The sequence below is a fragment of the Meriones unguiculatus genome, chromosome 2, assembly GCF_030254825.1.
Source record: "Meriones unguiculatus strain TT.TT164.6M chromosome 2, Bangor_MerUng_6.1, whole genome shotgun sequence".
In the NCBI taxonomy this organism is placed as follows: Eukaryota; Metazoa; Chordata; class Mammalia; order Rodentia; family Muridae; genus Meriones; species Meriones unguiculatus.
This window is the reverse complement of record NC_083350.1, coordinates 135,317,230-135,342,761: the sequence shown is the minus strand read 5'-3', so window position 1 is coordinate 135,342,761 and position 25,532 is coordinate 135,317,230. Positions and strand designations below refer to the sequence as shown.

The following is a 25,532-nucleotide window of genomic DNA, read 5'->3' as shown; positions in this document are numbered from 1 at the left end:
TTCATGCTTTTTTGAAAGGTCTGTTCTAGGAATGGCAAACATGTGGGTACAAGGCAATTGCACCATGTAGAGCATGAGAACGGGGCTCTGGAAGGAAGACTACAGAAAAAACACCAGGAACCTAACATACAAAGACTGTTTTAGGAAGAAAACAAAATTGAGTCCACGGGAAAGGTATTTGCTAAGGGATAAAACATACCATTCTTTCTAAATTGACATTGAACTGTTTTTTGTTTTTTGTTTTTTTTTCTTACAGGAGCACAGGGGATATTAGATTTATAAGGGGGTGAAATATTATCCTTATGTTTGATTCGGAGGTTATGACAACCGCTATTTCCATCATCATTATAATAATCATTGTTTACAGAATTTGAGAATTCAGAGGTGGCCTACATAAATATAAGTGTAAACATAGAAAAGTTTGAATATAGCACAGGTGAGAACAAAAAATCTGTGGTTATTAACATGCTTTCTATTTTGGCAGAATAATGGTTAATCCATATGGTCTGTGCTTATGACATTTGAAGGGAATATTTAGCCAACAATGTGTGAAAGGATTGCTATGCCTACCGAGGCCTGCACACGGTAATTTAATTACATGAAAGTGGAGAGACAAACCTGAAGAAGCATGCAGCTATGCTTGCTTTACTGTTTTCATGTTTTTAAAAATAATTTATTCATTTTATACCCCAATAGTAACTCTCTCCCTTGTATCCTTTTGGTCTTACCTCTCTCCCTCTTCACACTTGTCGCTGTCTCCTAGTCCTCAGAAAGGTGTGGCCTTTATCAACTTACCCCAGACTATCAAGTCTCCTCATGACTGCCTGCATCCTCTTCCTCTGTGGCCTGGCAAGGATGCCTCTCCTGAGGGATAAGCAGGCAAAAGAGTTCATGTCACAGACAGGTCACCTTCCTACGTGCTGCCTATTGGCTACATCTGAGCAGGAGTTCTGGGTCCTTTCCTAGCATGGTTCTTAGTTGTTACATAAGTCTCCGCAGCCCCCCTGGGCTCAGATTTGTTGACTTTGTTGTCTTCATGTAGAACTTCTGTCCCCTCTGGGTCCTTCTATCCCCCATTCCTTCATACAACTCCCTCCATTTTGTCCAAAGTTTGGCAGTGAGTCTCAGCATATGCTTAGATCCCCTGCTGTGTGGAGTTTTTCAGAAGACATCTATGGAAGGCTACCTTCCTTATTCCTCTCTTCAACCACTTTTGGTGTCTATTCTATTTGCCCTTCTGAATGAGAATTAAGCACCCTCCCTAGGGTCTCCTTTGCTACATAGCTTCTTTGGGTTTGTAGATTGTAATATGGTAATCCTGTAATGTATGTCTAATATCTGCTTATAAGTGAGTTATATACCATGCCTGACTTTCTGGGTCTGGGTTACCTCACTCACAATGATCTTTTTCAGGTCCATCCATATGCTTGAAAATTTCTTGATATTCTTGTTTTTCATAGCTGAGTAGTACTTTATTGTGTAGATGAACTACAGTATCTTTATCCATTCTTTGGATGAGGGACATCTGGATTGTTTCTAGTTTCTATTAGGAATAAAGCTACTTTGAACATAGTTGAGCAAATGTTCTTATAATATGATGGAACATCTTTTTGGTATATGCCCAGGATTGGTATAGCTGAGTCTTGAGGTAGAGCTGTTCCAGCTTTGTCTTCTAAACTTGTCTTTATTCTGCCACCACAGTCAACTGGCAGCTTCATTTTATATACAAAAGTTTCTGCAATATAGTCCATTATGGGGAAAAGTTTTGCCCATGTGATTTAATACATGCAGTGTACTGGCAGTAAACATGATTACATTGCTGACATGTTTATTCTTCTTTAAGATTTTGTGACCTCATCCTTGAATCTGATGTTAACTTTCCTGAGTGTACAAGTATGTGGAGGTTTTGTTGTTTTTACTTTTGGTGAATATGTGATCTGTCCTTTTAAAACAAGAAACTTGCAAACAGGTTTCTACCCAGGTAATTGTTCATTTTCTTGGACATATCCAAGAAATGTTTGTTTAACTTGTTTGTCTGTATATGTGTGTGTACTTGCTTGTTTGTATTTGCACTGTATATGGGCCTATGGAGATCAGAAGAGGATTGAAATGGAGGCACAAAAGGTTGTGAGATGCCGTGTGCTGGGAAATAAACCCCAGCTGTTCTTTATCACTGAGCCATGTTTCCTGCAGCCATAAATGGTTTTTAAAACCATTCCCCTAATTCCATTACATCTTCTCCTCTTTTTCTATTATTATTTGATTGTGATTAATGGTTCTTAGATCTCCATGTTGAACCACTGTATTAAACATTTTCTTTATTTAGTTTGTCTTAGCATATTTGTGATCTTTTTTTTTTTTGGAAAATTTTCTTAATTTGATTTTCATTTTAATGAATATTTATTTTAAATGTTATTGTTTAATGTAGGCAGAAACATTTTAAAAGTCTTGTTAATTTTAATTTTCTCTCAATGTCTGTTGAAGTTATTTTTTAAATTTTTTTACTTGCTTGTTTTATTACGTCTCCAATACATAGTTCTCCTAGAATTTTAATTCATTAAAATTCAGTTAAATCACTGATTACTTTTATAATTAGAAATGCAGGAAGTCCCAGTCCCAAATTCTATACATCTCAATGAGCATCAGTAGTGTTAACAAAGACACACGCACACAAAACACACACTGGAAAAGTTTTGAATGGCTCTCTTAAACTACCTGTGTGATGTTTTTGATTGTGAGTTAATTGCAATAAAGTGATTTATTAAAAAAATCTTAAATAGGAAATGGCAAGCTCTGTAGTTAGGGACACAATTAATCATTTATTTTCATATATGTCAAGAAACCTTTTATCAAAGACCATACATGCCCCGGGATGAACTGTCCCTTAATATCTGATAGGAGAACCATTTTGTTTGGCTTAGCATGGCAGGAGTGTTGAGTTGTCTTGCTGGATAAGGATTTTGTTTAGACTTTCATTTGGTCTCCTTTCAACTCATTTCCTAGCTGAAACTATTCATAAACAATTATCCCATTTTAAATTATGTTCCTATTTGTGTCTATTATTACTGTATTTCTTTTCTGGCTTCATGTTAATTAAATCTTACATTTTCAGTGACAATAAAATCTATGTTTTCATCTAAGTAGTTGTAACTAGTGTATTACTAGTATATTCTGAATATTTCTTCTAAAATTTCCACCAGTCAGATCCAAGTGACATGACGTGCCTTCCCCTTTTAGTTCACATGATGAGGCACACCAGATGGCACTGAATAAACCTCAAGGCTTACTGTTGAGGGTTTTAGCTACTTTATTCTCTGCCGAGATGAATGCAAGACCTACCTGAATCTTTTCCATGGTAGGATCATGGATTTGAGTGGTATTCTTTCATATTAAATGTCAAAAAGTTATGTCTTTGAACCCAAAATCTTCTTTCAGTAAAAAAGAAAAAAGAAAGAAACTTGCTATTATAGCTCCCAGCTAATTTCATGACATATGTTCTGATTTTTTTTTACTTTTGTCTAATAGCCTAGCACTCAACAATGTCCCACAAAGATAGCAAAACGGATGTGCTGCTAATAAAATCTGTCATTTGGAAGCAGGGTTTCCCTGGCACAACCCACTAACAACTTCTAGCACTTTCAAGATAATGACTCATTCCAGCACTGTTCTGACTTTTCAAAGTGGTTTGCAAAACTCTAGTGTGTATGATGAGTGTGTCTATTGGGGTGAAACAAACTTTGAGTAACTGACTTGAAAATATGCAATGACTATGCTGTACCTCCTGAGAGAAAAGGCTCATCAGAAGAGAGTAAGACTGCTAGCACAATTTTATATTCTCAGGCATCACTAGAAGATATGGAATACAGTCAGGTGTTGTAAGTCAGGTTTTCATAACAGAATAGCCAGTGGTTTCTTTTTTTTTAATTTTTTTATTTTTAATTATACTTTATTTACTTTGTATCCCCCCTCTATTTCCCTCCCTCCTCTCCTCCCAATCCCTCCCTTCCTTCCCCTTCTCCACACATATCCTTCCCCAAGTCATTCTTTAAGAAATAATAAAAATAACAACATAATTTAAAAAATAACTCAATCACAGAATATAGGGAATATAGGTTCACAAGTCATCTGTCGAGTTGGCCTTCAAACTGCAAAGTCAAACACGACTCAATATATATTGTGGCTGAATTTCTTGAACAAAATGCCATTTTTTTCTTTTACTGCTTTTAGTTTCATTGAAAGAGGTTCACATTAATATTAATGCAACCACATCTACAAAATGCCCTGTGTGTAGAGATTAGAGTTTGACTGAGTAGCCTGGCAGTACCTAAACTTGCTAATGAGATTAAGCATTACACTGCATTAAAGACGTTAAGTTATTTGTCAGATACTCATTTTTTAATTAGAACTTTGTACTAATTTAAATAATATGTATATTCTTCTATATGAGGTTTTATAAATATTGTGAGAATATCTAAGGTAATATCTAGTTATTATAATTTATATCTAGTGATATTTTCTCTTATCATAAGAGAAAAATGTGAATAAAAATTCTTTTTCTTTTTAGTGGATAATTTTTTTTTAATTTTTCATCAATTACACTTTATTCATTCTGCATCCCCCCATAAGCCGAGGAGGGAGGATGGGATTGGGAGGGGAGCCAGTGGTTTCTTAGAGTAAAACTTGATGAGTAGTCTTTCATTTGTATATGCAATGTCAATATCAATAGAACTTTAAATCTGTGATATTCACATTGGAGATTATAGAACTATTTATAGAAATAAAGCCATGGAAAAATAAAACTATAGTTCTTAGGAAGATAAGAGACAGTAAAGGTCTAAGTATAAGATAAGGTAAGCAGAAGTAAGTATAGTTTCCATGTGAACATAGATGAGTGGTAGCAAGCAAACAGTTGATGGATATGTAAACATCAGAACACAATATCTGAACTAAAACGTGAATGAGACATGGTCTCTGTGGGGCTGGGAATTTCATTCAGTGCTAGAAGAGGGAGAGGGAGCTAGAGTAAAGGAGAAAGAAGGAAGATGAGGAGGAGGAAATCGAGAAAGAAGAGGGAAGAAGGAGGCAAAGAAGAGGAGAGGACTATATAATTATAAAGGCATTTAATGGAAGAAAATGTATTTTATTTCTAAAAAGCTCATAGAACGTTCTGAACTATAGATGGGAACATGGTATGATTGAGCAAGAATGACATTCCAAATGATTGGTAAAATATAAACTTTGAGATAATGTTAGAATAAGTTAGTAAGAGATAATAATGTATGAACTTGTAATAAACTAATTTCCTTTATTCTGAGTAACAGGATTTCTCAAGCAATTAGGAGGTTGGAAGCTCTCTCTCTCTCTTAGCATGTGTGTGTGTGTTTGAGAGAGAGAGCTTCCAACTTCTGTGTGTGTGTTACACAGAGAGAGAAGAGATGGGAAATAAATTTTGGCTGATGTATGAGCAGTGGTTTATAGAGAATCTACTGAGGAAGGTTTTCAAGAGGAATGCATTTATCTCTGTACAATATTACACACTGCCAATGAAGACATAGAAAAGGTGGCATAATTTGTTAATTGATTTCACATAATGAGTAAAGAAATATTCAGAAATCATAATTCTAAATGGAGCCCCATATGTGTCTGTGTCACTGAATAACGAGAGGAATGCAAAATAAAACAAAAAAGGTTCATTTGAAAAAGAAAAACTCTTGAACACATTTGAGATATATTGAATCTGAAGTAACCAAGGATCATTCAAATAGAAATATTCAGTGGGAGGTAAGAAAATGCATTTAAAAATATTTGTCCTAGATATATAGATTTGAAATGTATCTGCATATAAGTAGAAAAAGAAGCCACAGAGCCTATGACATAATTCAGTAAGAAACTGTAGGACAGAAGGAAACAGGTCAAGAAAAAAAAAAAAGAAGAAGAAGAGGAAGAGGGGGGAGGCACTCAAACCTGAGAAGTGCGCAGACCCTGACATAAAAGAAGCAACAGAATGAAATGTCATCCTGGAAAGTGTAAGGCAGCTCTGCAAGAGGGAGGCTGAATGCAATCAAGAATGTAAAGGATCTGATGAGCAAGATGTGGTTAGAGCACAAGCTTATGAGATTTATTTACAAGAAAGTCACTGATGATTCCACAAGTGTGGATCATCAAACTTGACACCGGAAGCACACGGTCAGTTCAGAGGTAGAATCAGATGTTTCATTTGGAACAGAAGCTTGTGAGCACTGACATTACCTGCAGCCTTTTCAGAGGAGACTATAAATTAAGAAAGACTGAGGATGGACTAATTTTGTACAAAAGCTGAGATTTTTATGGCATGAATTACAATAAAAAAAATCACTTAAGCCGTGTTCCATGAAATCGCTAGGATTCATGATTCCTTCAAGGACCCATGTTATCTCTTCCTCTTTGCTGAAAGTGTGATAAGCTTTTTGAACTGTGTCACTAAATTTATGCATTGTGTTTCTTCCAAAAATTTTTTTATTTGTCCTTTTTCTATTACAGTTTGATCCCAGCCTCCTCTCTCTTCTCCTCCCAGTCTCACACTCACATCCCTTCCCAATTCCCCCTCTTTTCTTTTGTCAGAGAAAAAGGAGACCCCCTGGGGTATCAACCCACAATTTTTTTCCCATTGGAACCTCAGAAGGCAGCCCAGCTAGGGAGAAGGTATCCACAGGCAGGCAACAGATTAGGGGACCTCTATGTTCATCAAGCGGAACACATGATACATATGTGTAGGGGGTCTTGGTCCCACCCATGCTTACTCTTTAGTTGGTGGTTCAGTCTCTGTATGCCCGCATGGGCCCAGATTAGTTTACTCTGTAGGTCATCTTGTGGTGTCTTTGACCCTTCTTGCTCCCTCAGTCCTTCCTACTACACTTCCACAGCATTGTCTAGGCTCAGCCTATTCTTTGTTCATGGTCTCTGCATCTGTTTGCATCAGCTGCTGGATAAAGTCTCTCAGAAGACAGTTATGCTAGGCTCTTATCTGCAAGCAAAGCAGGTGTCATTAATAGTGACAGGGGTTAGCTCTCTCCCATGGGGTGGGTCTCAAGTCGGGCCAATTATTGGTGTGCCATTTCCCCAATCTCTGCATTATTTTTCAACTGACAATGAAATTTTGAGAAAACTGCCAATCTCATTTCTTTGTACTACTTTTCCTTTGGTACTTAAAGTTGACCAGAGTCTACAAATGTTCTATATCTTGAACATGGAATAAAATAACAAATTATGTTACATCTCTAATTAATGAGCAATATCCTTTTGTTGAAAACGCTATGTGAAATGAGAAAATATAATACATGCAAAGAGAGCATGTTAAAAAGTATAAAATGGAATAATCGAGATCGCCCAATGGGTAAAGCACTTTCCACCAAGCCCGATGACCTGAGTTTGGTCTCTAGAAGCCACATAGTAAAAGAGAACTGATCTCTCCAAGTTGTTTTCTGACCTTATGACATATGTGTCCATCACTACCCCAATCAGTACAGTAAGTGTAAAACTTAAAGTCTAAAATAAAAACAAATAATGTTTTCATCAACCATTCATTTATATTCTACGGGAAACTGTCTTTTCAGAAATGTTCTCTGGGTCTGTGAGACATATGATTTATAGAAGCTTCACTGCTTTGAGGCTCTTGCTTGTTAAAAATCAGCCCAGAATGACTTCCTTTATTTAAATTTCCTTGGATGTAATTCCTGTTTTCTCTTTTGTTCATCCTGATGAATCTGTGTGTTTTTTAAATTATTTTTTATTTACTTTACATGCTGTTTGTAGCCTCATCCCACTTCTCCTCCCAGCACCACCCTTCTTCTGTCCCTTTCCTATTCCTATTCCCTCACCTATTCCTAAGAAAAAGGGAGCTCCCTTTCCCATCCACCCCAGCTCATCAAGTTGCATCAGGACTGAGCATGTCCTCTTCCCCTGTGGCCTGTCAAGACATTCCTGTAAGGGGGAAGTGATCAAACGCTTTCAAGCGAGTCCTTGTCCAATGCAGTCTCCACTTCCCTTACTAGGGAACCCATGTGGAGCCTAAGCTGTTCATATACTACATCTTTGTGTGGGGCCTCAGTCCAGTCCATGCATGGTGCTTGATTGGTGCTTCAGTCTCCACAGGCCCTTCTGGGTACTGGATAAATGCATCCCAACGAGTTCTTTACAGACTTTGAAAGAACAATTCTTAACTTCATATGGAAAAGCAAAAAAAAAAAAAAAAAAAAAAAAACAAAAACCCAGAGAGGTTAAAACAATCCTGTACAATAAAAGAACTTCTGGAGGTATCTCCAACCCTGACTTCAAGCTATACTACAGAGCAATAGTAACAAAAACTGAATGGGATCCTGATGACTCTTACCTAAATAACCATAGATACCACTACTTTTTAAAAATTTAATTTAATTTCATAGTTATTTATTACAATTTGTTCCCTTTGTATCCCCTCTGAAGTCCCCTCCCTTATCTCCTCCCAGTCCCATCTATCCTCCCTCTTCTCTCCCATACCCTTTCCCTAGACACATGATAGGGAAGGACCTCCTCCCCTTCTATCTGACCCTAGCTTATCAGGTCTCATCAAGGATGGATGCATCATCTTCCTCTGTGGCCTGGCAAGGCTGCATACCCCTCCTCCCATGGGGAGGTGATCAGAAAGCATGCCACTGAGTACATATCAAAGACAGCCCTCGCTCCTCTTATTAGGGAACCCACTTGGAAACTGAGAAGCCAATGGGCTTCCTTTGAACAGGGTATCTAGGTCTTCTCCATGCATGGTCCTCAGTTGGAGTATTGGTCTCTGCAGGCCCCCGTGGGCCCAGATATTTGGGCTCTGTTTTTCTTCTTATGGAGTTCCTGTCCCCTTCAGGTCTTTCTTTCTCCCTCTTCTTCCATAAGGATGCTGGCACTCTGTCCAAAGTTTGGCTATGAGTCTCAGTATCTCCTTTAGTACCATGGCTTTTATAGCACAGGCCACCCTTAAATGCCATTTGGGTTTTCTCTCACTCTGACCTCCAGTTTTGTACATGTTTAATTCACTCAGTAGTATTACTGCCCACATTTTTAAAGAGGTACTTCAGCCTAATTAGTTGCACAGGTTCCTGTCTTTTAAAAAGGAAACAGTTTCTAGATTATTTCATTCTCTGAAAGAATGTTTCTGGGTCATTACTCCCTTGATAGATGGACTTACTTCTTAGTCAGGGTTTCCCCAAATAGTCTCTATGATAAGAAAAATGCTGTTATAACTTTTGATCCATGATTAGTTTTATATTATCAATTTATTCCATCTTAGGTTAAAATCCCTACTCCCTGATCTTCAGTGAGGCACACTGATGCGTCCTTGTTGGTTTTGTGCACTTATTTTTCCTCAGGTTGCTACTAAAGATAAGTACTCCACATGGAAGGCAGTATGTATGTGTCAGCTTTTAGAGAATTCTATTCTTTATGACATTGGCATGAGGATAAAGTACTTACAGACAATGGATTCATATTTGATGCTTTCCCAGGCACTGAGAAATTGCAAGTTGCTAGTACTCTCTCGGGATCTATATGAAGAGAAGGTGGTCTTACTACAGCTCCCGCCCAACAGGAAGAGGGTTGATTGCCATTGCACAGAACAAAATAAAAGTCTTGCTATGCTCTGATTTCTCTTTTAAAAAGATCCTGAGAATTTTCCTCGAAGTATTATCCCCAAGCAATGTTTAGCTGTCCCCTTGCTTGTTTCTAATTTGTTTATTTCTCTCACGGTAATATTTTCAGTTTATTTATTCATTCTCCACTTCTCCCAACATTGAAGGACTGGTAAAACTCATTGAACTCCAGTCTTTTTATTTCCTTTCCTCAAATTTAAGTGCATCAAAATCAAAATCAAAATTCCTTTGTCTCCTGACTCAAGATGGAGGCGCCAGACCAAATATTTAGCTTACTGCTTTTCAAATACATTTCTTATTATTTTAAAAAATTGTTTGTATGTTTGTGCATATGCGTGCAGGAGCCCATAAAGGCTGGAGGCATGGAGCTGATGTTACAGGCAGCTGGGAACTGATCAACATAGAGCTTGGGCCAAACTCAGGATCTCTGCAAACACAAATTCACTTTTAAATGTTGACTCATCTCTCTAGTCCCTTAATTTACTGCCTTTTAAATGAATATTGTAAATCTCTGTCGCCTTTGTAAAACTGACCCTTTGAGAGAGTTAACGCTATACACTAGAATAAAATATATGTAAGAAAACTCTGCAATGCATTTTACTTATTAGCTGATCTTTTGAAGTGTGCATGGCTTAGTATAATAAAAATTAATGGACAGGAGAGATGTCTCCATTGTTGAAGGGCATGCTTTACAAGTGTGGAGACTTGTGGTTGGATTCTCAGAACCCACATACAAGGCCATGGGTGTGTACATGCACATCTATAACTTCACCGTGGGGGATGGGACAGCATTGTGTGTGAACCTTAGCACTAATAGGTAAGGTTGAGCTTCATCAGTAGTTCCTGTCTCAAAGGATATGTTCGAGAGTCATGGAAGAATGAATGCCATACCCTGGCCTCCATGTGTCTATGTATTGCGTACCCAAATACATACACTTACACTTGTGCATCTATAGATGTGTGCCTATAATTTGTACACACAAAAGTGAAAGAGAAAATGTGAGAATGCTAGAGGAAGCTGCTTGGGAACCAGACCTGCTACACAAGGCCAGCTCCTCAACTTTTCTTTCTAGGGACACTGTGTTATAGGGACACAAATGTTCACTGTGACATTTCTCTCATTAGTAAAAGCAAAGTAATCCATCCACCAGTAAGATAAAAGAGAGTTCATGAGATTTAAGAAAGGCTTCTAAGGGAACACACAGTATAGTATTTCAGTGTGATGATAAAGACTAGGATTTGTTAGTGATATTAGCAAAACAAGTTTAGTATTTTTGCACCAAGTCTCACAGAAGAAATATATGAATTTTATATCAGGATTCTGGATACACAGGCATGCAGGTGTGTTTGTGAATGGGTGTGTTGTATGGGTGTGTACATGTGTACTTTCTCATATAAGATGAAACAGATGTTGTTATACAAGTCTTATTTCACCATGTGCAATGCTCTACAACATATTCAATTCTCCTTTCTTCTATATTCTGTTATTAAACAATAACTGTTCACACACCATTTGCTTCACATGCAAAGAACTGTACATACACTGCAATTTGAAATATTTCAATTTGTGTGATTCATTGACAAGTTTAACATGCATTCCTATATTATGTCTTTCCCTATGCGGAGCTCTTACAGATTTGATCATAAAGAATGTTTTTTACTGGGGACATTTTTAAACCACTAACTCTGACTTTTTTTCACATGAAAAACAACACATTTTATGAGTGAAGCTGCAAATACATTTACTGTCATTATGGATTGAAATCCTCAGTAACTGTTCCTCCTTTGTGGAGCTAGAGGGCAAATCCAGATAAACTGTGTTTTAAAAATGATATTGAAAATTTTCCCTTCAAGCATTCTTATCTAATGTCCAAATAAAGGAAAGACTATTTGCTGGAGCATTACCATAACATACTTAAGACTTATACATATTCTTTAGCAAAAGAACAAGAAGAAAACATTTCAAACATTGATTAACTAAATGTGTGCATACGTATTTCACCTTGTAGATCGACTTTAATATGCATCTACTCCTGGCATACAGATTTTTTTCTTGTGTATTGGACAATACTGCTGTGCCAATAAAAGAAAATAATCTCTCATTTTACACTAAAAATCATCTCTTTTTTTTAGTAAAAATAATACTTCCTCTCTTTTATTATATTAATTTATTTATAAAAGGGATGCTAAATCATGTAAAATCTGTGGCTAATGGTTTTAACCGATTCTTTATGTGCATGCATTACTAGTGGAAGAAAATCATGTGTGTTTCTAAAGCAGATTTAGTTGACTGACAACACAAATGCTTAGGGCATGGAGGGCAATCCAGTCCTGTGTACGCTGGTGTGGATTTCTCCTTCCTGGAAGTCATCAGCCTTACTCAGTCTTTTACAGAAGTGAGTCACTGACTGTCTCCTCAAAGCTTACCTCTTCCACTGGGACATTGCTGGTGACATCACCTTATCTTCCACTTCTGTGATGAATTCCAGAGTGTATTAGTAGATGGTAGTTTTCAAAATATATAAAAAAATGGTGGTAGATCATAAAGGTCTGCATCAACTGACTTAGACTGTGAAAGAGAGAGACTTTTAATGTCTCAGCTGAACTGCTCTGAGCTGCCAGTATAGAGGTTTGTTGTAATTTTTCTTTAGTAATCTTGTAGAATTTTTTCCACACGAACTGTAGAAGCAAATTGTATTTTGATAGCTAAGATGGAAAAATTGTTTTAAACAAATGCAAAGATGTAGAACAAAAATCAGCTACAGACTCTCTTCTATGAGACCCGTTAGAAGGTGTGTTTTAATGTGCCTCAGCAGGCACGCATAGCATCAAGGAAGAATCCTCCAATCTTATTACATTTTTCATTGCTTTTCACAGAAAGAAACTAAAGACTTAATGTTAGATGTTTATATCACTTTTCCCTGAAATATACACAAATACCAAAAAACTTGTCACTGTCTCAAAAGACACCGTATGTTTGGCTTTAAACATATGACCTTAAAGTACAGAAAACACATCACTGATTCAGGACTGAAAACTATCGTGGCTTATGAACCTACATTTGTAAGCTGAAATGTCTTACAAGCATATTCTTATTTATTCTTAGATAATCTAATACACGAAAAATGTCCCTCTTTCTCCTTTCAACTCTCAATGTTGGTCAGAGAAGCTTTATTTTATTTTATTGTGTTACATTGGTTAAATGCAGAGACACATGTGGTGAAAATGCCTAGAATAAATGAGTGAATACTCATCTCTAAATGGGAGTTCCATAGCACCCTCAAGAACGTTCAGGAATAATCAGAAATAGAGGTCACAGAGAAGCTAACAGCTGGAAGGTGGGATGGAATGCTGTGAAATGTGATGTCTTCAGAGACCATTATACAAGTACTTTAGTGAAACCAACTTCACTAACATAGACAGTGATAGAGCAATTGACTTGAAGGATTAAATAAATTTGGATATTACTCTAAACATCTCAGACATCTGACTCATTATTTAGTGGTTTGTCAATATGTCACAGAAAGAATCATTTTTATATTTAAATTGTCATTTCAAATTTTCTCTTTATGTGAAGGCAATTTGTGTTTTCTCATCTTACATATTTTTAAACTCTAATCAAATTCTCCCTGGCCTGGGTTACTATCTTGTCTGCAAAGGTTTTCCCTTCTCAACTCCCCCGGTTATCTGACTCTCACCTAATCTGTCTCAGCTTCCGGTCTCAGATGATTCAGCAAAATAGTAGCAGAAATGGGATGAGAGATGTTTCTACTGAAATCAGAGGAGTGATGTTGATAAATTGTGTACTTTTCAGAATTTAAGTAAATATCCCTCTTAAATAAGCGAAACCAAGAAGAGACTAAAAATTAAGAGCATTATGTTTTGGAAAATAACCAACCAATCTTAGCCCCATCACCAACTTACATTGGATTCATAGGTCTTTTGCCTTGCTGAGGTCTGGATTGTAGATTCATGTTTCTCAGCTCTTTGCTTGTCTTAGCAAATATAAATTATTTACTATAGTTATTATATTGCATATTAGAACTCTAGACACATTCCATATCTTTGCTCTTTAACCAATTATTATATTTTATTTTTCTAGAATCTAGTAATTGCAATTTTATTCTGTGATGCTTATTTTTTTTTCTGTAATTTTATTTTTTTTTCTTTTTTATTTATTTATTTATTTTTTTAATTTTATTTTTATCAGTTACATTTTATTAACTCTGTATCCCAGCCGTGTCCCGATCCCTCATTCCCTCCCAGTCCCTCCCTCCCTCCCTCCCTCCCTCATCTCCACCGTGCCCCTTTCCAAGTCCACTGATGGGGGGACCTCCTCCCCATTCATCTGATCCTGTTTTATCAGGTATCTTCAGGACTGGCTGCAAAGCCCTCCTCTGTGGCCTAACAGGACTGCTCCTCCCTTCGGGGGTGGGGATACCAAAGAGCCAGTCATTGAGTTCCTGTTAGAAATAGTCCCTGTTCCCCTCACTTTGGGAAACCAATTGGTTACTGAGCTACCACAGGCTACATCTGAGTGGAGGTTCTAGGTTATATCCATACATGGTCCTTGGTTGAATGTCAGTCTCAGAAAAGACCCTGTGCCCAGATATATTTGGTCCTTGTGGAGCTCCTATCCTTTCCCCATCAGACTAACTCCCCTTCTTTCTTATGATTCCCTGTACTCTGCCAAAGGTTTGGTCATGAGTCTTTGCTTTGAACACTCTGCTAGTTAGAGTCTTTCAGATGCGCTCAGTAGACTCCTGTCATACGTTCAATGCACATGTGATGCTTATTTTTAATTATTATTATCTTTTACAATTTATTCACTTTGTATCCCTGTTATAGCTCCTTCCCTCATCTCCTTCTGGTTCCACCCTCCCTCTCCCTCCCCTATCCCTCTTCCCTTCTCCACTGATAGGAGAAGTCCTCCTTCTTTATTGTCTGATCCTAGCCTATCAGGTCCCATCAGGACTGTCTGGATCCTCTTCCTCTGTGGGCTGGCTAGGTCACCCCACTAGAGAGAAGTGATCAAGGACCCAGCAACTGAGTTTATGTTAGACACTGACTCTTTCCCCCTTACTAGAACCCTTGTTCTATGGGCTACATTTGAGCAAGGGGTATAGGTCTTCTCTATGCATGGCCTTTGGTTGATGCATCTATATCTGCAGTCCCTCCTGGGTCTAGCATTTTTGGCTTTGTTGGTCACCTTTTGTGGCTCCTGTCTCCTCCGGACACTTTTATATCCCCCCTTTTATATCTTCCATAAGACTCCCTGCCCTCTGTTGAAAGCATGACTGTGAGTCTCTGCATCTGCTTCAATCCCCTGCTGGTTGGAGTCTTTTAGAGGAAATCTGTGGTACGCTCCCATCCAGTTCCCTCTTTTCTACTGCTTGTGAATCTATTCTCAAACACAGTCAAGTCTGCACTGTGATCTTAGTCTTAGAGTCTGTAGGCCTCCACCTGGCCTTACACACAACCCTTAACTGTAAAATATCTATTAATGTCCATTTTAACACATATATCATAGCAGCGGATATCATCCATTTTTTTAGAATTCTATGTGAACAAGACCAGAATTCGCATATAACAGCCATATAACAGCACTGTTTATTCTTACTGCTTTGTTGTTCTTGAATACTTCATAGCCATATATTAGTAAGCAGTAAAGAATGAAGCACAGTGCTTGGTATATGCCCACAGTGATGGAGAATACTCTCAGGAAGCCAGGCACAAGATGACAACTGTTAGAAAAATGGTTGGCTTTTTCCTCAGCAAAGAGAAAATTACTTCTTCTGTATTAAAGGGACTCATGGTAGAAGTCGAAAATTGTGAACAGGAGAACCTTTCCACAGTGTGTGTGTCCAATCCCCTGAGAAGGAATTCATTTTCACCCTCATAGAAATATGCCAAGGTTTTCTTGATGGGGATAGTGAAAGCTTGCCACTAGGGAGGAGAAAGTCAGCTTATGGAAATCACATTTCAAATTAATAGGTATGAGGTCAAAAGAAGTTATAATAGCTTTAATTATAGCAAAGGTTTTCTGAGAAATTATCTGTTCTAAGTAAATCAGAATAACTGAAGAGAGTAATTTTTCTAGTGTAAAGCACCTATGGATTTAATAATAACTGTTAGTAATGAAGAGCGTCTGTAAACATCTCAAAGATTTCCTACAATGACATTAATGGCATCAATTGTTTATATTCACATGTTAATCTATTGCCTTATTTATATGTTTATATAAAACAATAGTGTCTAGAAATATTATTATGCTTGGAATTTAATTTGTGTTAGCAATTCCACTGGCAGTATATTCCTAGAAATGTGACCCCTGGGCCAGTCACAAAGACAGTCAAAAATGCAGATTCTCAATTGTTGCCACAGAAATATTGAGTCAGGCACTGCCTTTGAAAAAGATTTTCAGGTAATTCAGTATACATTAAATTTGGGGGCATTAGTTTAGATCCTAGATGTGTGACTGGTTGTCTTTGCACATCAAAATTCTAAAGGAACAGGGCCACCACACTTAGCTAGTCCATTAAGAGATAAATCTAGAGAAGAAGAAACCAATCAAGGATATACATGAAAAGAAAATTACACTGTTTACTGAAGCATAGATCCTAAGCAATGGCAAAAAAAAGTTTAAATGTACTCAGGGCTTTCTAACCAAGGTAAAAATAAGTTGATTCCATATAGGACTAGAATCAGTGGAACACATGAAGTGGATTTGCAAGAAGAAAACTTTTATGGTAGACAGTTGAGTGGTGGATGAATGTTCAGCATTTCCTCACAAACTTTACCCAATCTTCTTCCCTCCACAAGCCAGGTGATCCACTTATCTCTCAGGGACATTTTGAATGCTTTTCAAAAAGAATGGTTCGAACTCATAGGCCTTAGAGAAAGGACCTCAAAGGCTGCCCACTCCAACTAACAAATGCCTTTTAATAGGCAGAGAAACTCTTTAAAAAGTGTTCAATGTCCTTAGTCATCCGTGAAATGGAAATCAAAATGACCCTGAGATTTCACCTTATACCTATCAGAATGGCTAAGATAAAAAAATCAAGGGACAACACATGCTGGAGAGAATGTGAAGAAAGGGGAACCCTCCTCAGTTGCAGATGGGAATGTAAACTTGTATAACCACTTTGGAAAACAATCTGGTGCTTTCTCAGAAAATTAAGAATAGTGCTACCTCTTGATCCAACTATACCACTCCTGGGCATACATACCCAAAAGATGTTCAACCATACCACAGGGACATTTGCTCAAAAAGGTTCATAGCAACTTTATTTGTAATAGACCAAATTTGGGAACAACTTAGATATCCCTCAACTGAAGAATGAATACAGAAATTATGGTACAAGGAAATCATGAAATTTTTAGGCAAATGGGTAGAACTAGAAAAGATCATCCTGAGTGAGGTAACCCAGAAGCAGAAAGACACATATGGTATATACTCACTTATAAGTAATTATTAGACATATAATATAGGATAAACATAGTAAAATATATAGTCCAAAAGAGGTTAAACAACAAGGAGGTCCCTAGGGAAGAGGCTTAATCCTCATTTAGAAGGGCAAACAGTATAGACATGGGATGTAGGAGAAGACAGGGAACAGGACAGGAGCCTACCACAGAGGGCCTCTGAAAGACTCTCAGCAGCAGGGTATCTAAGCAGATGCTGAGACTCATAGCCAAACTTTGGGCAGAGTTCAGGGAATCTTATGGAAGAAGGGGGGATAGAAAGACCTGAAGGGGACAGAAGCTGAACAAGGAGACCAACAGAGCCAAAAAAGTCTTAGCTCAGGGGGTCCTGCAAAGATTGATGAATCATACAAGGACCATGTATGGAGAGGACCTAGAACCCCTGCTCAGAGGTAGCCCATGGTCTGCTCAGTCTCCCTGTGGGTTCTCTAGTAAGGGGAGCAGGGGCTGTCTCTGACATGGACTCAGTGGCCTGCTCTTTGATCGCTCCAGGAGAGGTGGCCCAATTAAGGCACAGAAAAAGAAGATCCAGACAGTCCTGATGCGACCTGATAGACTAGGGTCAGATATTAGGGGAGGAGGACCGCCCCTATCAGTGGACTAGGGGAGGGACATGGAGGGGGAGAAGGAGGGAGGGTGGGACAGGGAGGAGGTGAGGGAGTGGGTACAGCCATAATACAAAGTGAGTAAATTTTTATAAATAATAATAATAAAGAAAATACTAAAAAAATAGTTAGGTCTGCATGACACGTGGAAGCAGAGCCAGCTAGATGAGCATGAGCAGTGCTTGAGTTTAACCCTCTTAATAACCAGCTCATGGCCTATGTGGATTTTTGTGACAAATTTTATGTTTAGCCAAACAAGCTCTGGGAAGTGTTCTGAGTTCTTTCCTTAGGATTTAAAACCCTCTCTTTGAGCCCTCTGCTGGCTGATAGTCCCCCAGGCACTGACTTTTGTTTTTTTGTTTTTTTTCTCAGAAGTGACAAAAAACTGGAATTGTACCTGGGCTGATGTTCCCGCGAGCCTAAGAGAGAAAGGTGCTGGGAAAGTTCAGGGTGAGTGGATTGGGATGGCTCCGGAGCCACCATTTGCTAGAATTTTCGAAATTCATTTTGGTTCATCTTTTTAGTAGGGATTGACGTAGTTGCTGCCCTTTGAGCAATGACGGATAACTTTATTCTTAAATTAAAAATAAATCAACCTGTTCTCAATAACCATGCTGAAGCCTGAGTCTGCTAATGGTTCTAAACAGTACAAAGAACTGTTGTTAGTTTCCTAAGCTGAAAATGAAGGAATATATGCAACGCTGTGACGAGTATCTTGTACTGTGTCTGCGTCAGGTGTGTGCGGGCATATGTATGAGTATGTGCATGCATGCACACGCATGCTCTTTCGAACCCGCAAGATCTCGCATGTATGTTTTGTTTTTTGAGACGGTCTCATGTAGCTCAGGCTGACACACATAGTTAGAAGAAACATTGGATTTCTTTATCCTCCTGTCGCTGTACCTGGGGTGCTGGGCTTGCACACTATGATGCGGATTTGTTTGGGAAGGTTAGAGGTTCTGTGTTTTCATGCTGAATCAGAAATGGAGATGAAATGGCTATTGTTTGGATGGAGAACAGCAGTGTAGGGTCCAGCACATTGGGATACACTTGGCATCCCATACTTACATCCTTTCTAGACCAGCCATTCCCAGTACTCACCGGAGCAGAATTCTGATCATGCCTTCCCGAATCAGTGGACTTCTCTCACTAGGGCAAACTCAGGAATCCATCCTGATTCACATTACAGTTAATGGGGTCTTGTTCTTGAGTATCAGTGCTAGGGAATTGCAGTTGGTTTCTCATTTCTGAAACATGTAACCGGTTCTGTTTAAAAAGCAGGTGATTCTTTTCCATTGATAAACAGTATTTTGCAATGTATCAGTTTCCTTGAGAGTGGACAATTGACCTTTCAGTTTTCTGATTTAAAGGAATAAAATGTAAGTAAAAATGTAAATTATCTTTTGTCAGTGCCAAGGAGTAGTTGGGTATCTGTTTCCTTGGGTACCTGTAGTATGATGAAAGTTTTAGAAACTGTTATTTTTTTAAATGTACATATATCTCTGTGTACACATATATTTGCATTTATATTCTGAGTGTAAACTATTGATAGAATGACTGGATATCATTTCTTTGCTGAGATATATTTTAAAAATCACCAAAGTGCATATGATTGTGAGACATTTTCCTATATCAATTGAGCTGATTCTTTGATATTACTCTTCAACTATTTATATTAAATTATTTTTAAAGTTAAGCTTGATGCTTTTTAATCTGATAATCTTTATCAATTAAGTATATTTCACATGTACAGCATCATGTATCTGATAATATTGCAATAAGCTGTGCTGTTTACCTTCAGAAGAATTATTACTTAACATATTTTGCAAACTGAGATTTTCTGGTTTATTCAAATGCTGTCATATTTATTCATAATGATCATGTATTTCCTTTTTTATCTTTAGTTTATTGTTCTTTTTTTATTTTATTCACAGAATGGCTAACTTCATGTTGCCTTTTTTTCTTGCCTACTCTTCCCTTGGGTTTTACAGTTTCCCTTCTCTTCATTTTTTTTGTTGTTGTTTTCTTTCTTTAAATATGATGCAATTCACTTTTTTCCCTCTTATCTTTTAAGTTATTGATCAATAGCTATGAGTTTCTCTTGAAGTCCAGTTTTAACAGAATCTAATAAATTTTCACATTTTATACTTTTATCATCATTTTATTAAACTAGCTTCAATATTCTTGCATTATTTCTTTTTGGGCAACAATTTTTTGAAGAACAGTTTAATTTTCTAATTTATGGAGTTTAAATAATATTTTTGATCTGACTTCTAAGTTAAATATTTTTAATCAAAAAATCTTTGAGTCTCTATTTAATATTTTGAAACTTGTTTTGTGTCTTGGTAAATGTTTCACCTCTACCTCCAATAGTTTTAATTTTTTATTTAATTTTTATTTTTCTGAGACTTTCATGGATAAGTATATATATGCTTTTTCCACCCCTCCTGAAATTTCTGTGTCCCTCTACTCTCTTATGTTTATGCCTATTACTTAATAATTAATATTGTTACACACACACACAAAATCTACTGAGCATATTTAGTGTTGTTCATATGGACATCTGTTTAAGGCTAACTACTCGGGACTAGAAAACCTATCAGAGGCTTCATCCTTGGATAAAACAGATTCTCTCTCTCTCTCTCTCTCTCTCTCTCTCTCTCTCTCTCTCCCTTTCTCTCTGTCTCAGTAGCCACTAATTGTCCACAGTTCTTCATCTAGGGTGGAAACTTATACAACTAACTCCTCCATGTCATTGACCAAAGCAATGATAGCAAAGTCTTGTGGGGTTTGTTACGTAAGTGAGGGATATAACACAACATGAAAACTCTGTAGTCACCTCTGTCTCCAAGAAGCTTCTCTGATGAGGGTTGAGAGTTACACTTATTTCTGGGTATAAGGATCAATACTTAGAATACAACTAGAAATTACTTTTATTTAAGAAAATAGATAATTTCCTGTACCTAGAGTTTTTAACTAGAATCTTTATAAATATTAATAAATTTAATAGGTTTGTTTAGTTTTTGATAGATATTGTATTTGTCTGTTTTATACTTACTCTATCAGTTATTGAGAATCGTGTCAATTCTGCAGCCATGACTGAATGCAAGTCCTGATGCTCATTTCATTTGGTAATCCATTTTCACTTGTGTCTTATTCATGAATAGATCTTTCTATTTTTATGAAATGATACTCTTAACTCTGCTAAAACTTTTTGTCCTGAATTCTATCCTTCAAGTATTATCAGACCTACGTCATCTCCCTTCAGACACCATTTAATTTGTTCATGTGCGTCTGTTTGTATTTTTTTTTTAATTTATATGTTTCTATTTACGGAATTTGTTGCATGCATTACATAATTCATCTCGCCTTTCAGATCATTTTGTAATCTAGACTTTGAACTATTTAGTATCCTTGCATTTAATGTGAATATTTATAGGATTATGTTGAAAATGTTTTGTCTTTTTCCTGGGTGAATTTTTTTTTATTCTGCTAATCTTTTTCTGCAGCCTCCAAAACAGTTTTATTATCTTAGCCTTCTGCTTTACATATTCTATTAACTTTTTAGTTGCCGTCATCTATGTGCTTGGGAATTAAGCTTTATTGCTGTAGAAGCTACAGTATGAGTTCTTAATTTGTCTTATTCTATCTTGGATTAATACTTTGTCTCTTCTTATATAATGCTAGACCACCCTGTTTTCATGTTGTGTTATGTCCCTCATGTATGTAACAAACCCAGGAGACTTTGCTATGACTGCTGTAGTCAATGGTGGTTTAGCCCATTCAGTTACTGGAGCTTTCAACTTCCGTCACCAGCTCTTCCTTAAGGAATTAGGCGCTTTGCAACCTGTACTTGCTAATACCAATTTACTTTAATATTTGTTTATATAAGCATGACTTTTTTTTTAAAGTTAGAATTGTTTGGCCAGAATATAGGATTTGGGACTAATGGGTATTCCATTTTCTTTTCCTAACACTGAGAAATATACTTTAACTGTCACCTGGCTTCCATTACTTCTGTAATGTCTTAGTTATTTTCCTTACTCAATTGCCACTTTTCCTTCACTTATCATTGGTTTTCACCACTTCAACTATTATATGCTTAAGTGTGATGTTTTTCGGATATTATTGCCTTCTGTAGCTGAATGTATTCCTTTAAATTGCAAAGCATTTGCTCATTTCCTCACTTGTTTCCACACTCTCCTCTGTGTAGCTTTTTCAGGTGCTTTCATGCCATCATCATCCAGACAGGCTCTTTGCCTTTTTCCTCTCATCAATTTATTTATAAATGATCTGTATATCTGCACAACATATATTTGTTATCTATATATATTAGCTTTATGAATTACTATATATATATATAACTGCTATCACTTAATTTGTCTATCATACACCTACTATCATTATCTATTGATCTAACATCTATCTAGTCATCTCTTTGCTGTTTATCACCTGACATATCTATCTATACTCTATCTACTATTTAACTACCAATCATCGATTATATATTTGCTAATTTTTCTATTATATATTTATTTATCATCTAACCATCATAAAGTTATTCATATCTCTATTATCTATGTATATATCACCTATCTACTATGCTTAGCTCTATAATCTATCTCTCTTGTCTATGTCTTCTATCTATCTATCTATCTATCTATCTATCTATCTATCTATCTATCTGTCATCTATCAATCACAATCATCTCTTTTGCTTCAGTTCAAAAATATCTATTATTCTCTCTCTGCATTTATTGATTTTCCTTTGGGGTTATTCCTTACAGTGCAACTAGTAAACTGAATTTTATACTTTGTTTTATTTTGTTGTTGTTGTTGTTGTTGTAGTTGTTTCTATTTTTCTTCCAACACTCTTCATCCCTACAACCTTGCACCCATTTCTCCTAAAATGTTCAAGGATTACAACAGCTATTGTTGATGAGGATGGCGTGGATCACTTGTGGATCTGTTAACTGGCTGAATTCCTTTGAATATGGCCACACTTTTCTTTTTTTGTATTTTTCATGTATGTAAAAAGATTTTTAATATACACTGCACTGTTTTTTTTTTTCAAATTCTAGCATATATTTTCCTGCTGCATTCTGAAAAACAAATCAGGACAATATCTCCCTTGTTAATATGTGTTTTTCAGATCCACCTAAAAACAACCTGCCTGCAGTGCTGGGTGCCTCTTTACCCTTTTTCCTGTAATGTACCTCGGTCTTCCGTAAACCCAGTATTCTGTGCCCACACCCAGATTAAACACTAAATTTAGACTTTGCAAATGCTACACTCGTGGCTCAACAGCTAACTCTTGGCATTTTTCTAGAATATGGCTAATTGAGACTGTCCACTCTCTGCTTCATTAACTGCGCTGAATACCAGGACATTTTATAGACTCTCATGAAGAAATTGATTATTATAGGAAATAGCATAGACTCCTATTTGATTTTAGTGATGACATCACCTTATTTCTTTTTTAATTAAAAATTAGTAAAACTTGTAATGCAGTATGTTTTGATCATATTTTTCCATCCCCAGTCCCTCCCAGATGCTCTCCTTCTCCTTACCCACCAAACTTCATGTTCCTTTCTCTCTCACCACCAAATCAAAACACAACAACAAAACAAAACAAACAAGACAAGCAAAGAACATGGAGTCTGTTTTGTGATGCCCTACCCTAGAATTTGGGTGGAATACTCAGTGTCACATGCCACTGATCTTCCCTTTGCCAGTAGGTTCAAATAGCAAAGAGATTCTTAGTTATGGGTGGGACTTTGTATCCGTTTCTCCTTCTGGGACCCTGTCTGCACTGTGCATGTTTTTTACACATTGTAAGAGTCTCTGTGAGTTCATCAACCCTGCTGCATACAGAAGATGCTGTTTCCTTGGGGCTATCCAGGTAAATCTGAGTATTATTACTATTCTAGGCATAGAAATGCCTAGAAACAAGAAATGCCTAGAAACAAGAAAATTTAGTAAGAAGTTTAAAATGAGTCAGGGAGAGAAAGGAGAAGTGAGGAGAAAGAAGGATAAAAAAGATTAGTGAAAAGGGTACCAGGGATAAATCGCTCAAGAACACAATGGAGGTTTAATTGAATATTTACACATATAGATTTAAAGCACTTAGCAACATTTTGGTGTAATTTAAAAAATTGTTCTACCCTCAAATGCTCATTAAATTTAGGTTAGTGGTAGTTTTTTGTAGGCATTTACATTTTGGATTATACTGAAATTGCAGAGACTTGTAAAATTTGCAACAAGCTTTAGTGACTTGAATGCACTCATTGGGTAAAATGGACCAAAACTGCAAGTAGTGAAATGACTCAAGAATAATGATATTGCAATTACAGAATCTTAAATATATTTATTTTTACTTCTACGAAATATTTTAGACTGTTTTTCTTTTTTCACAAGCACAAAAATTCCCAAGTCTTCATCATGTTAATTGGCTGTGGATGAAATAGGTTGAACAACACACTATGGTATATTAATTAGGACTGAAAATTTAGTTGTACTGATGTTCAAACTGTGTATCAGTACTATCAGCAAAATTTAGTTTGATTTTTTACTTTTTTCTTAATCTTATATCAAAAGAATTCTAGACTATTCTCAATCTAGTTCACAATACTCAAGAACTGCAAGACAAGTGTTTTCTTCTGCGACCAAATATTGTATAATAATGTAAATACTAGGTGAAGACATTTCTGTATAAAGTAAGGAAGCCCTTATCAAAATAAAATGTGTTGGTTGCTCATTTAACCAACTGAATTTTTAAATTTTACAATGACCTTTAAAAACAGTGTTAAGCACAATGCAATGACAAATACAAGTATTCCAAAGATATTATATCTATCTGTAAAATATTTATTATCTAGTTGAATAGATAAAACACCCACATTAATGAGTAGAGGCAGGATATTATCTACCAAAGTTATGGAACACTGAAGAAAGAATGTTGTAATGGTATGATTTTATTTGCTTTTAAATATTTGACACAGTGCTTGAAAAATTAGACCATTAGAAACAGAATAAGTGGGTTTCTGGTTGTTGTTGTTGTTTTTCTTTTAATGCTTTCTTTCTTTTTTTGTCCACTAAGTTTATTTAGAGTTACTTGTATTTTCCTTGGTAGGAGATCTTTGCGGGGGCCTCGTCAGCTCATCAGTGGCTCTGCAACTATAGAAAATGCTACCTCTTTTCCAAGTGTGTTTCTTCAGAGAATGAGGGCATATGCTCATATTGTCCACACCTAGAAGAGAGCACACTGGAAAATAAAGGAAAAAGAATGGTAAGGATGCCCAAATAAAGAACGGCAGGTACAGCTGTCTTTCAGTCACAGGTAATGTGGTGAGGTAGGATCTAGCCAGAAATACTCTCCACAAGAAAACAGGGGACAGAGACTGTGTACGTGTGTCTTGGCCATAGAGAATTCTGGAAGTGGACTTAATTCAACCTGTAAAAACACCAGTAACTTCCTCTACACAGTACCTTGCAGTTCACAGTACCCACTGCCAGAGGAGGTATTGCTTGACCCACTAGCAGGAACCTCATTTCTTGATTAATTCACAATTTTCGTATGTAAATGAGCTTTCTAGTTGATAAAGATTGGTAATACTTTTCAGAGATATCTTATCCTCTTGACAAACTACTCCATTAGAAACTTGGAATAGTCACAGATATCTGTTTTAAAAAGCTGAGGGAAATTAAATAGCAATAAATCTGCCCAAGATCCAAAGGGGAAAAAAAAAACTTAGTGTATCCACTACAAAGACAAGAAGCCAATCTGGCTT

At 36.7% G+C, this 25,532-nt stretch overlaps 1 protein-coding gene across 8 annotated transcripts in view; it reads left to right on the top strand.

Annotated features, from left to right (window-relative positions):
- Positions 1 to 25,532, top strand: part of Nlgn1 (neuroligin 1) — a 983,309-nt gene that overhangs the window by 157,846 nt on the left and 799,931 nt on the right. For 5 of the 8 annotated variants that reach the window (XM_060378139.1, XM_060378141.1, XM_060378138.1 and 2 more), the window contains one exon: positions 18,116 to 18,193. The exons of the other annotated variants lie outside the window; for them this stretch is intronic. The gene's annotated coding sequence lies outside the window, so the exon portion shown is untranslated. The remainder of the gene's footprint in view (positions 1 to 18,115; positions 18,194 to 25,532) is intronic. 8 annotated transcript variants of the gene reach the window in all.